Source organism: Piliocolobus tephrosceles, chromosome 7 (assembly GCF_002776525.5).
Source record: "Piliocolobus tephrosceles isolate RC106 chromosome 7, ASM277652v3, whole genome shotgun sequence".
Taxonomy (NCBI): Eukaryota; Metazoa; Chordata; class Mammalia; order Primates; family Cercopithecidae; genus Piliocolobus; species Piliocolobus tephrosceles.
This window is the reverse complement of record NC_045440.1, coordinates 111,146,813-111,161,846: the sequence shown is the minus strand read 5'-3', so window position 1 is coordinate 111,161,846 and position 15,034 is coordinate 111,146,813. Positions and strand designations below refer to the sequence as shown.

At 35.5% G+C, this 15,034-nt stretch overlaps 1 long non-coding RNA gene across 1 annotated transcript; it reads left to right on the top strand.

The window, feature by feature from the left end:
- The first annotated feature begins 651 nt into the window (after positions 1–651).
- LOC113224882 lies at positions 652–3,362 on the top strand. Its single transcript, XR_003309470.1, has 3 exons — positions 652–789; positions 877–978; positions 2,909–3,362. It is a non-coding gene; the product is annotated as an uncharacterized LOC113224882 (long non-coding RNA).
- Positions 3,363–15,034: the final 11,672 nt, after the last annotated feature.

The window sequence follows — 15,034 nt, the reverse complement described above, 5'->3', positions numbered from 1 at the left end:
GGTACTTTCAGGGGAAAATGGTACAGAAATAGGCATGTTTGCTGTACTGTAGCCTCAAGTCATTCCTACTTCAGATCCAGCCTGCCCCCAGGAAGTGGTGAATCAGTGATACATCAGAATCAAGAACTTCACATGAACACATATGAAGTTTAGTTTTAAAAATAGGTGAAAGTTCAAGAGTGACGTTTTTAAAATTTTTTTCAAACGTTGTTTTCATGTTTTAGTTGGAACAAGTCAAGCAACATTCTTGTTCAGTTCAATCCAGCAAACAATTTATTGCCTCTGTGCACCAGGCCCTGTGCCCATCATGAATGGAGGAAGGGAAATGAATGCCACCAGGATAAGCAAGCGCCATTGTGGAAGTTGTTGTGGAGGATAGATCCTTCTCACGCTTAGTAAATGTGATACTCTTGACCATTTGCTATGCCTTGTTTCAAAATTCGTGCTCTTGCCACCACCCCACCATCCAGCCCAGTAACATCAAGATCACCTGGGCACTCGTCAGAAATGCAAACCTGTGGTTTAACAAGGCCCTCCAGGTGATTCTGTTGAGCACTCAAGTTTGACAACCAAGTTAATTGCCCCTGAGCAGGTAGATTAATTTTCTTGATACATTTGAAGAAAGAACTGGGCATGCTTAGCTCCACTGCCCTCTTCGTCCTGAGTGAAGTGTATGCAGAAGGCATGGCTTCTCAGCTGCTCCTCTAAGCAAAGGGTCTTTCCACCCATGGGTCTTTCCACCCATGTGGAGATTGATTCTAGAGTTCGGTATCACATTTGACTGCATATGTAAGACACTCCTTTCAGCCTAGTTCTGTCAGAAATAAAAGTAATATTTTGGCTTCTCCCAACCCTATTCCTTGTCTTATCTTTCAGTTGTTAAGAATGCAGGCAGGGAAGATAGATTCTGTTAAATGAACCCCCTTCAAGACTCCAGTGAAGTTCAGGATCTGGCAGAGGGGATGGATTTATATAGAAGTATGTTTAAAACAGTGTACATTTCATAGTCATAACATAATTCCCACTCTAAAAAGCTTATGTGTCTCTTTGCAGTATGTTATCTTTTTTGTTTTTTCTGTATTTTTATATTTATTATTTTGATTTCGGAAATAACAACTTTATCCATACAGGAAAATTTGACATTTTATGATGAACAAAAAACCCTAGCTGATCAGATATCATTTAATTTAAAAATGTATTTCCAAAATGTTTTAAGAAAAGTTATAGATGGATCCATTTAATTTTCATGTAAATATATTGTAAATTGATGACTCAGAGTGATTTGGGTGACTTCTTTTGGAATCTTTGCATTGTAAACAAAGCACAGGTTTTACCTGTAATTGAAAATTAAAATTCCTATCCCCTTCTCTTATCTCAGTCTTTCCCATCCCTTTCTGCCTGATTTGAGTTACTTTTCCTTGTCTACCACAGTCATCAGGGACCCCTTCCTCCTTTGAGTGCCCAGAGAATTCATGTCTTGGTCTTCTTTACTGACACTTTATCTGTGCTTCTTATTTATTCATGTCCCGTTACCGCAGATTCTTTCTGAATACACAGCACCTTACTCTCCTTTATAGTCTCAGCACCACAGTAGAGGATATATATGTACGTGTTGATTATAAGATCTATTTCTTATACATTTTTAACATTTTTATTTCTGAGTGTTCAAGAAATGATTTCAGTTTTAGTTACAAAACTTTTATATAATCTATTATTTAATTTTTAATTCATGTATTAATTTAACCTTTGAATCTGTCATTTAAAAATGTCTCATAGAGACAGAAAGTAAATTGTTGGTTGCCTAGCGATGGGGAAGTTGAGAGAAAATGGGTATGAGGTTTTTGGGGGGAAGCAATAAAAATATTCTGAAATTGTGGTGATGGTTGCATAACTGAGTGAATATATTAAAAATTATTGAATTGCACGTTTTTAAATGGGTAAATTGTAGGGCATGTGAAACATATCAACAAATGTATTATTTTTTTAAAATCTCATATGATAAAGGCTAGAGTGACAGAGCTGTCAGAAAAAGAGATGAGCTCTTTTCAGCATTTTGACTTTGATGCCGATAGGTTTGTCTCCACAACTTATAAAAACTTATAGAACAGAAAAGAAAGATTAAAACCATGACAATGGTTTTTGAAAAATTCACATTACAATCTTTTCTTTTTTATTTCTCTTTTCCATACATATATATGAGATATTCTAAATCTTACTCTAGTTCTAGGCAGATTTTGTTACTAAATTCCAAACCATTTTCATTTCCAAGAAAGGGAGTTCCTCAAAAATGGACTTCTTACTTGAAATGGAAGGCTTGGCTGTATACAATAGCAAAGATATAGAATCAACCTAGGTGCCTATCAACAGTGGATTAAAGAAAATGTGGTACATATTCACCATGGAATACTACATAGCCATAAAAAGAACAAAATCTTGTCTTTTATAGCAACATGGATGCAATTGGAGGCAATTATCCTAAGTTAATTAACACAGGGACAGAAAACCAAACATAGCACATTTTCACTTATAACTGGGAGCTAAAAATTGAGTACACATGGAAATAAAGATGGGAACAATAGACACTGGGGCCTACTAGAGCAGGGAAGGGAAGGAGGGGAGCGTGGGCTGAAAAACCACCTATTGGATACTATGCTCACTACCTGGGTGATGGGGCCACCCATACCTCAAACTTCAGCGTCGTGCAATATGCCCAGGTAACAAACCTGTACATGTACCCCCTAACTCCAACTTTTTTTTTAAAAAAAGAAGAGAAACAGAAGGCGTGGTGACGTGTTTTAAAACCTGCTAAAGAAATGAAGACGTTGTATAGCGTGTTACTAATAACTACAATGGTCTACTTTGTTATTAGCAATGGTTGACATTTACTGTTTATTATCTTTGTTTATAGGTGAGGCAACTGAGGCAAAGAGGTATTAAGCCCAAGGTCACTCTGCCCATGAATGACAAAGCCAGTTGTGAACAGCCTACAACCAGAGCCTAGGCTCTTGAATATCAGGTTTTGCTGCCTTTGATGAGTAGACCTTTATATGAAGGCGAGTTCTTCCCCATTGCCAAGGCACATTCCCTGTATGGATAGAAAAATAACAAAGCACTGAAGTGTCTGCTGGGATGGAAAAGTAACTATTAAAAAACCAAGGCTGTGACAAAATGCTGAATTAGAGTACATTCAAATCATAACTGCTTAATAGGCTCAACCAGTATGAGCACTGTTCCTAACTGGTAAACCTAGAAGCGCATTCTCCACCTGGAGGATCTAGTGAGGATTAATCATAAAAGTTTGAGTGAAAGTGCCTGATGTCTTGTAGAGACCCAATAAATGTTTGATTTCTTGAATAATACAAGTTGGCACATGTTGCCCTTCATACATGTCCTCTTTTATTTACATATAATGCTTTAAGGCAGAAATTTAAAGTGCTGTATGAATGTTTTCTTGTTACACATAGCCCAGCTGCAAACCCTTGACAAATAATTTTTCCAGGTTGGAAAAAGTTTGTAAGGTTGGAGAAAACAGAATTGAGAAAGGACAAATAATTAGTATAAAGAAGAAATCATCCTTATTATAGTGTTTTCCTGTGGACGGATGTTATTACTAGTGTTAATACTAAAGTTTTCATTACCCAATTAATTAGTTCAGCAATATTTACTACATGCTGTCCTCAGTGTCTGTGGTTATTTAGGCCCTAGAGATAGAGCCAGCCGTGGATGAGACAGATCATAATTAGGTCCTTCTTGGAGTTTACCTTTTAGGAGATGGAGAGAAAGACAATAAGCAAGTAAAATAAACAAATGAACTAGAGAAATCCTGGTAGTGTTGAGTTCTAATGGGTTAGCTAAAAGTATGTGGTTTAGAGTCGAATTAGAACCAACCCTCAGAATTTATTTTGCTGATCCTAAAGGACAACTTGACACTTACAAACTATTGATCTTGCCACAAAAATGTCAACTGTATTGCTATCGAGAATCTCGAATGAAGTTCTTTGTGATCAGAGCACTATATAATGATGATCAATTTTTGCACAGTGTTTTACAGGGTGGACAGCACCCTCCAGGGCATGGGCTAATAGAATGACTTGATAGTATTTTTGTTCAATGGCAAGGTGCTGAACTCAGCAGGACTCTGTCAACAGTCCCTGCTGAGCGGCCAGTACCACTTCCAAGCAAAACCTAGTCCATTAAGAAAACCTAATTTAATAATATTAGGCTTGCGAGGTAAAATATTCTCATTTTTTCCCTCATTTTTTCTGAAGAGGATTTTTATTGTTTTTCTGACTGACTAATCATTCACTTAATCTGTTAATCTTCAGGCTGCAGGTACAGCCAGGGTGGTCGTAATGTGATCTTTTTAGTCAGATGCACCATTGAGCCCCCAGAAAGATAAAGATGTCTCCTGAACTTAAAAGATGAATTCAGTTTTGTGCCCATGTAGTCCTGAGGTTTTGGTTAACCTCGAGTGACTAGTTTTTGTGATTTTATGTAGCCACTGTTCAGCAGTAATGAATTAAGAGGGCATGGATCTATGGACTTGGTTAAAATTTAGTCCCCAAAGGTGAGAGGTCAGTACACACTTTCTATCTATTGTATCCCCTCCTCCCAACCCTTGCACGATGGACAAAAGGAAACTGTTCTGAAAGTAGTCTGTTAAAAAAAAATAATCTGTAGGAACATCAGCTTGGAGCTTAGGAAAAGGATGTTTTCTCCAATTTATCACATGAGTTTACTTTCACTTTATAGGAAAGTATCCCCTTTTTTACTTTGTACATTTATTTTCCACCTTTCTGTATCTTGCCTTAAAAAAATGAAAATATCATTTTAAAGTCACCAAATCAATGGTACAAATAATCAGATCCCACTGACTTAAATGAAGAAGTTTTCAGGCTACTGATGTTATGAAACAGTATGTTCAAGTTACAAAGTTGGGTTCTATAGGCTGAACTATGTGGAATTTTGTAGTTAATGTAGAATATTAATCAGTTTTATATGGATTAAGTTAACCAAATAAGCCAAGCTTTTCAATTTTTGTAAAGACAGACATATCTGAAAGTGACCACATAAAGAAAAACAAATGGTAATCTCTTCACATTGTGTTTAGAATAAAAATGAAGGGGCTTCTCCCTCTTTTACAGTTTAGAAAATAAGGATAGCATGTTCCTAGAGAATTCAAAAGGCAAAATTTAGAGAGTAGATGATTCATGAGTTACTTCATATTTGATTTTCCAATTCTGATTACCTTAGCTTTATTTGTAAGGAGGTAGCACTATGCTTTGCAAACAATGAATGATTCATATATATCCATTTGGTTGATCTGAAAGAGGTGTTTTTTAAATTTATGGATGAACAACAGCTTGCCTGTGTTCTTGACCTTGAGAAAATGCTACTGGAAACTGAGTGTGATAGAGGTTGTGATAACTAAGGTAAATTCAATTCATGTAACCAGAAGTCTTGGTAAATTAGGTACTGAATTTGATGATTAGGCTTTGATAGTCTCTGAATAAAGACTTTTATCTCTGAGTAGGGGACTCTGGCTAGTTTATTCCTGCCTCCCCCAGTATAGGCCTTTGAACTTATTGAGTAGTCAGTGCTCATAGAGTTTAAATACTGAAGAGAGAAAATTTGTAGAGCACACAAAGGCAAGGTAGCACTTAATAAAATAGAATATGTGATATCCTGAAAGAGTAAGATGAACATAGAAAAGCTAGTATTGTTTGAAATGTAAAAATTGCCTTCTCTAGCAAACCAGATAAAAACCATTTGATCTGAGTTTTATCAAGTTAATGCATTCCTAAAGTGTTAATTTGCATCTTAAATTGGCCGAAGATTTCTGGAATAACTAATAACTGTGTTGAAACCTCACCCAAGGCATGCAGTGTGCAAAGCTGTGAACAAAGTTGATATTTTATCATTCTTAGTGCCATCACAATGCACCAAGCAAGTTCTTCTTAGTTTGGTTACAGTTGCTTTTTAGTTCTGTCTTTTGTTGGCATGACATGTGAACTTACTCTTTCTTGGCATTTCTCTTCACAGTTAAGTAGTGCTGGCTTTTGCTCATTCTCTCTTTTCTTTAGCATAGTTTTAACTATGTACTGAAATGTACTAAAATGATATGTAAGCACTGTCTTTAATTAATTGTGCTTACAGTTAGCATCTGGAAAGCATAATAGAGCATCTGCTTTGCATAAAGCCACCTAAGGATTATTAAAATCTGATATTTTAAGTATTTTTATATTGTAAGTACCATGTGTTAGTCACACTCAGATACAAATGATTTGAAAATAAATTAAGCAAAATGGCTGTAATTTAGTGCTTTAAAATAAACAATCAGGATGTAAGATTATGTTCTATTTTATTTTTTCAATTAAGGGAATTTATTCTTTTCTTGGTTTGCTTTGGATGGGGTGGGAAGTGTGTGTAAAGGTTATGGGAGGTGAGGTGGAGGGTGTAAGATGGATGGTGATCATCTGCAGAGTAAATACAACACAACATACATTTCTTTATTGGAACTAAGTGAAGATTTAAAAAGCATTATCAGCTAGTTGGAAGCACTTTTTAGTCCTTGAATTATATTTGGAATCTTCTTGATAAAAAAATAAATGTGTTGCAAGACAATGTCTATTTCACAAACCTGTATTTCCACCTTATGCCATCTTCTCATTTCTGTTAGATACAGTCCTTTAAAAAGTGCAGCTCCAGGAAATTTTATAATTTTGTAATCTTTTTCTTATTTTTGGGTTCATAGCTATCAGTGGAAAAGGATGAATATTCTTGTTTTTCTTCTCATGTCAGTGTTTACTAGTAATTTTTATTTTACAAGTTGGTATACATATACACACAGTTTATATATGTTTACCCTATCTTTATTATGAAAGCCATGAGGAATTAAAGTATTTTCTGTGTGGTCCTTTAGAATTGAGCAAAGTAAGTGGTGTAATAATTAAGTTGTCTTAATAACGAAAGGTACTTTGTTAGTGACCAAATCACATAGTAATCATATAAGTATTAGCTATTATTGGACAAAAAGGCACACGTGAAGTTTGTGTGATTTTCAAATAGCTAAAATTTAAAAAGCTAATAGAGAAATTTACTTTGTACCATTAGTTTACTCTATTTCACAGATGTTGACTAACTTCCTGACTGTTCAGTCACTTTGCAAATATATGGATTGCTTAAAATGAACTAATTTGTATTAAAAAACTAGAGCAGACAGTGTACAGATAATGGTCAAGGAATACCATCCCCCATAGGAAGCAGATCAAGTTTTGGAGTACAGAAACTGCAATTGTCTTTTGCAATCAGCAATCATAGTCATAATGTGAATAACAGCTAATATTTACTTAGTTCCTGTAATGAGCCAGGCAATCTGCTAAGTGCTTGATCAATGTTTCACGTCACAATCCTATGAGTCAAGTATAGTTACTATCCCTACTGCATTGATGAAAACAAAACAAAACAAAACAAAAACAAAAATCAAGACTTAGCAAGTTTAAGTGACTTGCTCAAGATACATAACCAGTAGGTTGCAGTACATAGGCTATTCCAATATTGTAATAAAGAGACATCACTCAGGGTTATTTTATTGAATTTTTAAGAATTGATACTCATTTAAATAGCAGGCAAAAATGCTCAAAACTCGGAAATTTCAGCATGTAACCAAGTTTTATCTTTACTATGAAGTTGAATATACACAGGGCCTAGAGCAAAAGCCAGTAAAATGTGAAAAATATCTAAGGATAATCCTCCATGACCTGGGACTCTGGATGTAAATCCTACCCTCTAGTCATTTGTCAGGTGGCCTATTTAAAGTTTTCTGCCTTGCTTAATATATGTTTTTATATTAGCTAACTTAGTTTACAAAGCCTTGAGTCTTCTATAGATTTAAAATAAAAAAGAAGAGAGGACACAGAGAGAGACACACACACACACAAACACACATACACACACACATACACACAGAGAGAAGTATTCAGACATAGGTATGCTTTTACGCTTTTTGACTCCATTCTTCAAAATAAGAGAAACTTGCTGTTATAGATGCTGTTATAGATAGATAGATAGATAGATAGATAGATAGATAGATAGATAGATAGATTGATTGATTTTCTTTTCATCACACTGAGAAGAAGAAAGCCATGTGGCTAAAATTGTCTTCTGGCTTGGGAAATGTTTCCATGAACTTAGAATTTCTTCCACTAGCCATCTTGCCCAGTTAAAGACATAAGCTGATTTCTGATTCCCTGTGAATGGTTTCCTGGTTTCGGTTTTATTAGAAGGAAGGAAATCCTCAGATGTGAGGAGAGGATGGGCTAGTCCCATAAGGGCTAGAACCCTGCCATGATGTACTGCCTGGGTATTGTTGAGTATTTGAGTTCAGTGGCATGTAATAAGAGACCCCAAATAACAGTATGAAGACCCCTATAATGTTCAGTGGCATGTAATAACAGACCCCTAATAATAGTATGAAGGAAAGTGGTCCAGGGATGGCATGGCTGCTCATGTCCAGAACTGGACACAGGCTACTTCTCTGCTTCTTGCATCTATAGCATAAGTGCTGTTTCCCTTATTTAGTGGATCAAGATGGTGCTTCATCACATCCACGTTCCAGGAGGCAGGATGGAGAGAGTAGAAGACGGATCATAGCCTTTCCTTTAAAGGGCGTATCCTGGAAGTTCAACAAGTTGCTTTCCTCTACATTCTATTGGCCAGAAGTTAGTCCTGAGGCTACACTTAGATGAAAGGGAAACAGAGAAGTGTTATTTTTATTCCAGGTAGTCATATGGTTAGCTAAAACTGAAAACTTCTAGTGTAGAAGAAAGGGAAAACAGATATTAGGGGACAATGTGCAGTTGCTGTCATACTGTTTTTTGTAAACATTCTCCTTTTTTAAATTTTTTTTTTTTTAAATAATTTGTGAAGTATAAGGTTGATTTTCAATTGTTCATTTGACTTCATTCTTTTTCTGGATCATTTTAATCAACAACAGTTCCTCCTTAAAGCTCTCTCCAGGACATATCTAGAAATAAATTCCTAATTAAGTATGGAATTCATAAATGATTATGTACTGAAATTTTTTCTAAAAATGATCTCAGGGTTGCTACGTTATGAAGTTTTCTTCCCTCTTTTTTTCCTTCAATATTGATTAGACTTCTCTTCTGAATCATTTAATCTGTTAAATGCTGGAGAGAAAAAGTTGACTAAAAAGATGACTAAGACAAGGTCTTATCTACCGGGTGTGGTGGCTCACACCTGTAATCCCAGCACTTTGGGAAGCCAAGGCAGGTGGGTTACCTGAGGTCAGGAGTTTAAGACCAGCCTGACCAACATGGTGAAATCCCATCTCTACTAAAAATACAAAAACATTAGCCAGGCATGGTGGTGCATGCCTGTAATCCCAGCTACTTGGGAGGCTGAGACAGGAGAATCGCTTGAACCCAGGAGGCAGAGGTTGCAGTGATCAGAGATCATGCCATTGCACTCCAGCCTGGGCAATAGAGAGAGACTCTGTTTCAATAATAATAACAACAAGAAGAAGAAGAATAGTGAAAAAACAAGGTCGTCTTCCTGGAAACATGGTATGATAGAGAAAGCAGGATTGAAACCCATGTGAGTCTGATTCCAAAGCCTAAATTCTTTTACTCTGCTTGCTTGTGGAAGGAAGTTGTGTCACACAGTGTCTTTGAGGGTCAGTTTCGCCATGGACATAAACAGGAATAACTCCTAGGCATGTTGTTAAAGTGAGGGGCATTAAATACTTGTTTTTATATTGCCTTTACCTGCTTTTATATTTATTTTATATTTAAGTTTTTAAAAATATTTTATAATACATATTTATTTTATACTGTTGTATATTCCCTGTACTTGTTTCATGTGCTAGGCATATATAAAAACAAGTATTTTTATATGGCATGTGTTTATTTTATCTCCCACTTTAACTTCTTCCAGTTGGGTCCTTAATTTAACTAATTATTATCATTTTCTTAGAGACAAGGTCATGCTCTGTCACCCAAGCTGGAGTGCAATGGTGCGATCATAGCTTACTGCAGCCTTAAACTCCTCCTCAATCCTCTTGCCTCAGCCTCCCAACATGCTGGGATCCCAGGCGTGAGCGACCACACCCATCCCTGACGTTAATGTTTTAGATGTAAGAATTTAGAAAGGATCATGGTTGGAGTATTTTCCCCAAAACAATACTGAGTAATTATTTTGTGGTCTAGAACAGGGTCTTGATAAATTGGCAATAAATCTAAAGAGAAACAATGATTAAGAGATGGCTTTAAAGTTGTGACTCTTGACCTGTTATCACTAATCACACAAATAATCAGTGCCATGAATGCCCATGAATTTCAAATTGCAAATATAAATTAGTTTCCCCACTAAATTTATTGCTTTGACCTCTTGTAGTGTTGGATGTCTCCAAATGGAGAACAGAAATAATACTAGTTTGAGGACACAGTTGATAATGGAATTTAGGAAATGAAATAACATATATTTCAGGCATGTGCTGGGTGCTTTTCCATAGGCTAGTTCATCAGGTTCATTGATGCCACCATATAGAGCTTATGATCACTTTTTAAAGTTATATTAAATAAAGTACCCTTGATATTAAAACTAAAAACATGTGATTTTTACTTTTCTGGCCTCATACTTTATTTTGCCATTTGGAAAATTATTAATGAATTTACAGTTGCATTAATTAAGAGCTTTTTTAATGCTAATATGTTCAACAGTCTTTTTTTTTTTTTTAATAGCTGTTATGTTTCTTGCTGAGAGAATTTCTGGTGCTCTCAGAAAGAGCTTCCTAAAATGCAAATCTCCTCTAGCCATTTTGATAGTTTTTCATTGCCTAAAGTGTAAATCTGTTGTGATGGCTTATAATTTCTCCCACAATCTGATTCCTACTTCCCTGTCCAATCTTATCTTTCTCCCTGAAAGCTTCTCCTCCCCATAGCTCACCATCCACCTCAGCCAAATCTGAGTTCTTTGCAGTTCTGAGAACAAGCCATGAGGGTTTATGCCTTCATGTATGCCTACACTGATCTCTTCCTGGCAGCTTTTCTTGACTGCAAAGACAAAATTGAAAACATATAGTTTGGCGGGAAAAAATTTGGTTTAAGATAACTTTTTGGTGGAAATACATTTGAAAATGGTACTTTCTGTCATGAGGTTTTTTGTTGTTGTTTGTTTGTTTGTTTGTTTGTTTGTTTGTTTTTTGTATCAGCACTCTTGGTACCCTGCAAAGCAATTTGGCAATCTTTTGGTTCATAAAGCATTTTTTATTGTTATTTTTCAAAAAATGCAGCTTTTATTCTGCATAAAAAATTAAAAATTTTTGGAATGAAATATAAAATATAAAATACAACTTGACTTTTTGTAATGCAAAGTTTAGAAAAAAAAATGCTCAACCAAGTAACCTCTTCTTTTTTAAAAAATCAGGGTCTTGGGACAGGCTCTTTATTCTGCTAGAAACACTACCACCCCACCTCCAGCACTGTCTTCTCACTACCTTCAGTTGTCCTTCTACCTCGGGGTAGACGTCAGTACTTTTGAGAGGCTTCCATTGACAGCTTCCACTTAAATTTGGCTTTGTGTACATGTATTTTTGTAAATGGTATATTTTCTTACATCATTCATCAGAATTTACAACGATTTGAGAGGTGTTTATAGTATTTAAGGGTATAAGCTCTGGAGCCAGAATGCCTGGGTTTAAATCCCAGCTTTGCTACTTATAGGCTATATGACCACAGGTTGCTAATGAACTTCTCTGTTTTTCAATTTCTTCTTGAGTAAAATGAGGCTAAAAACAACCTCATGGTATTATAAAGATTGAATGAGAGAATATATTTAAGTACTTTGCACAATGCACTGGCACATAATGAACAACCACATTTTTATTTATTTTGTGTCTGTGTTTAGTTATTGAATCTACATCTTTCTCATTAGACTATCAGCTCCATGTGTGTAGAGATCGTGCCTGTGAACCACAGCACCCAGAGATAACAGGAATGCTGAAAGATTTGTTGAATGAATATGATAATTTGAAAGAGCTTAACATGTTTGACTACAAAAACATTTTTATTATTTTATTATTTTAATTATGCCTAGACTTAGTGCTTTTTATTGTCTGCTGCCATGTTTAAAGAAAATGTAGAAAAATAACTGTGGAAAAACTCAGGAATTTTGCATTTAATTAAAAATGGCAAAAATGTAAATAGCTAGCTTTCTGATGTAATTAGACAAGCAGCTATTAGTGTTAAATATTAATCTAAATTTTCTCTATACCTTTTTCATTTGAAGGTTTATGACACAAATATCTTATTCAGTTGTCCCTTTATTATACGTATTTCAAAATTATCCTATGGAACTTGTGGAATTTTGTTTTTGGCCAGGGGTACTTTGACAGGAATCTTAATTCATTGAAATGGTGGCTATAATATGGAATTGGTATTTCAAACTCAGATTGAATTTGTCACAAGCAGACATATACATTTTAACAATGTAAGTTAATTGAATTTATTCTAACATAGTTACAGTTGTGGCAATTGTGTCAAACAGATTTATTTCCATTAAAAATGCAATTAAAATTTTACATATAATAAAGTAAAAGGTATCTATTACTAAAGTGCAAAAAAAATTTTAATTTGCACATAAAGGAAAAATGAAAGTAGCATTTTACTGGGCCTTGTCTCATTTTCTGTTCAATCCAAATGGAAACAATGAAGTCCTGGATTATTATGCAGAACCATATGCCAGTTCTTAGTGAATGCTCCACTTACATCCTCAATCTATTGTTCTTCTAAGTAGTTATTTTCACATTAAGCTTTATTTTTCTGTATGATATATATCATTTAAAAAATAAACCACATGGAATTTGAAGCAGTATCATTTTGACAATTTATATTACATCACAAACTCAATTTTATGCCAAATCTGATCCACACAAGCTGCAACTATGTTCAGCCAGTATTTGGTCTAGTTTAAATTTAATACCCAACTGGCTTAAATCTGACAGACTTAATTTTATTAATTCAAGAAAGTTTGCTCTGTTTTCCGTATGTGTCAGAAATGATCATGGTTCATTGAGAAGACTGAAGGGAACATTGCTGAATAAACCCTTATTAAGTATTAAAATGAAGGGCCACAGTGATAAGAACTTATACATTAAATGTTACAGATTTTTGTACTGATAAAACCATCTAGCAAAAACATTTTTACACTCTTTGCAAGTTATTATGGTTTAAACAGCAGGACATAATTATAAGAAAGTGTGCTGGGCTCATTTGTATTTAATAGAGTAGAAAAACTCCATGTATTGGTTTGAATTATCTGGATATCTCATATGGCAATGCCCAAATTAATTACATAATGGCTGGGCTACCAAAGTGGTTTTCATTTTATGGATCTTGCCTTCCCCTCAGATGGGAGTTGCATTAGTCAGCTCAGGCTGCCATAGCACAACACCATAGACTGAATGACTTGAACAACAAAAACGTATTTTCTCACTGTTCTGCAGCCTGGAAGTCCAAGATTAAGGTGCTGGCAGGGTTGGTTTCTTGGGAGGCCTTGCTGCTTGGCTTGAAGATAGCTGTCTTCTTCTTGTTTCTTCTCATCGTTCTCTCTCAGTGTTTGTGTGTCCCTGGTATCCTTCTGTGTGTCCATATTTCCTCATCTTATAAGGACATCAGTTAGACTGGTTAGGGTCCATCCTAATGGGCTCGTTTTAACTTAATTACCGCTTTAAAGTTTTTATCTCCAGGTAAAGTCACATTCTGAGATACTGGAGGTTAGCACCTCAAACAATGAATGAATATTGGGAGGCAAAATTTAGCCAATAACACCATGATATTCATTTCCCAATGCTGATATTTTGAATCTCTAGTGGTGAAAGCCACAATATAACATAGATTTTCCAAATCTAATTGCAAGTATACGATTAGCATATTAAACTATAGCAATTTTACCTTCAAACAGCTGCTTTTCCTGCATTGTGTGTTTGAAGTTAAAGATGCCAGAAATAGGGACTTTTTGTTTGTTTGTTTTGCCAAGAGTAAACAGAACTAAGGTTGCCAAGAGTAAATGGAACTAAGGCAAATCAGGCCAAGTATGTCCTTATAATCTTTAATAAACTCTTTATCCCCAGCTTGTCTGTAAGGGTTTAAGGGTCCAGGTTTGCCTATATCTGCAATACCTAGCACACTAGCAGACACAGTAGGTAATTAATAAGTATGCATTTATAGAATGAACAAATTAATGATTTTTCTAATAATGTATAATTATAAATCATAAAACAAGGATAGAATGTTTTTCAAAAGTGGGGAACTTATTGTAAATATGGTCTACTGAAGAAGGGTTTTTTTTTTTGAGACAGAGTCTCACTCTGTCATCTAGGCTGGAGTGCAGTGGTGCAATCTCAGCTCACTGCAACCTCCACCTCCCAGGTTCAAGCGATTCTCTCCTGCCTCAGTCTCCCAAGTACCTGGGACTATAGGCATGTGCCACCATGCCTGGCTAATTTTTTTTTTTTTTTAGTAAAGATGGTGTTTCTAGCCAGGATGGTCTCGATCTCCTGACCTCACAGTCCACCTACCTCGGCCTCCCAAAGTGCTGGGATTACAGGGGTGAGCCACGGCACCCGGCCAGAAGGCTTTTTATTTAAGCTTATATATATATAATATTCATGTTTAAATGATATCAGCTGACAGAAAGTTTAAATCTACAGAAGTTAAAAAGTAATTAATTTTGAACAGATTTATTTCAATCCTGGTAAATTATGCCTCTAAAATTCTTCTCACTGATGTCTTGAACAGTTATGTGACTTTTCTAAGTGGAAATCAGTGCTCCAGGTCATTGTAAAGACATAGATGTGACTGTGGATGGTTTGTAGGCAATTGTATGTAATTCTGTGAAGATAAGGTTACCCTCTGCTGAGGAGTTATGCAACAGCAATAGGGTTAGTCAGGTGTAGGAGTACCACATCCTCAGAGAAAATAAAAATAGAAACCTCAGCCACTCAGCCACTTATGGG